Source organism: Arachis ipaensis, chromosome B05 (assembly GCF_000816755.2).
Source record: "Arachis ipaensis cultivar K30076 chromosome B05, Araip1.1, whole genome shotgun sequence".
NCBI lineage: Eukaryota > Viridiplantae > Streptophyta > Magnoliopsida > Fabales > Fabaceae > Arachis > Arachis ipaensis.
Window position 1 is genome coordinate 127117270 of NC_029789.2, and position 700 is coordinate 127117969.

Sequence of the window (700 nt, forward strand, 5' to 3'; positions counted from 1 at the left end):
ATACTTTATCCAAAACCAAAATAATTTTCTACTTCCAAAATTTTAATTGTTCATTTATTAAATTCAACCATCTATATGGAATTGTATAACATTGACTCATTGAGTAGTTTCGCTTATGGTTATATGGCTTTTGTCATAGTTGTAAATAGAATTGATTAGGTTATTGGTTCATTAATTTATTGGTTTAATCAATAAATTACTAGTTAAACCAATAAAATCAGTTTTATATAAATAAAAAATATAAAATATTTAAAAATTTATAATTAAAATTTAAAATATATATATATATTTTTATTATATAATTAATAGTTAGCATAAAAATAACAAGAAATAACTTAGTTTAGTGACAAGGGGACATACAATAACAAAGAGGACCAGGTTGAAGCCACATTTTCAACAATTATAGAATTTTTTATAAAATGGTTCAGTTGGACTGATTTTCTATCGGTTTTTACTGATTTTGACTGGTTTTCGCCGATTTTGAACGATTCTTACCGGTTCTAATTCTTAAATGATCATATTATTGGACTGGAACGATTAAAGATCCGATTCACTAATTTTTCGATCAAACCAGTCAATCAGATTTGGTTCTTACAACACTGCTTATGGTTATGTCACGGTTAATTATTTCAAAACTATTATCATAAGTCTTTCTCTCTTACTTTTATTTTTAAATTAAAGTGTTTTTAAATATTAAAAG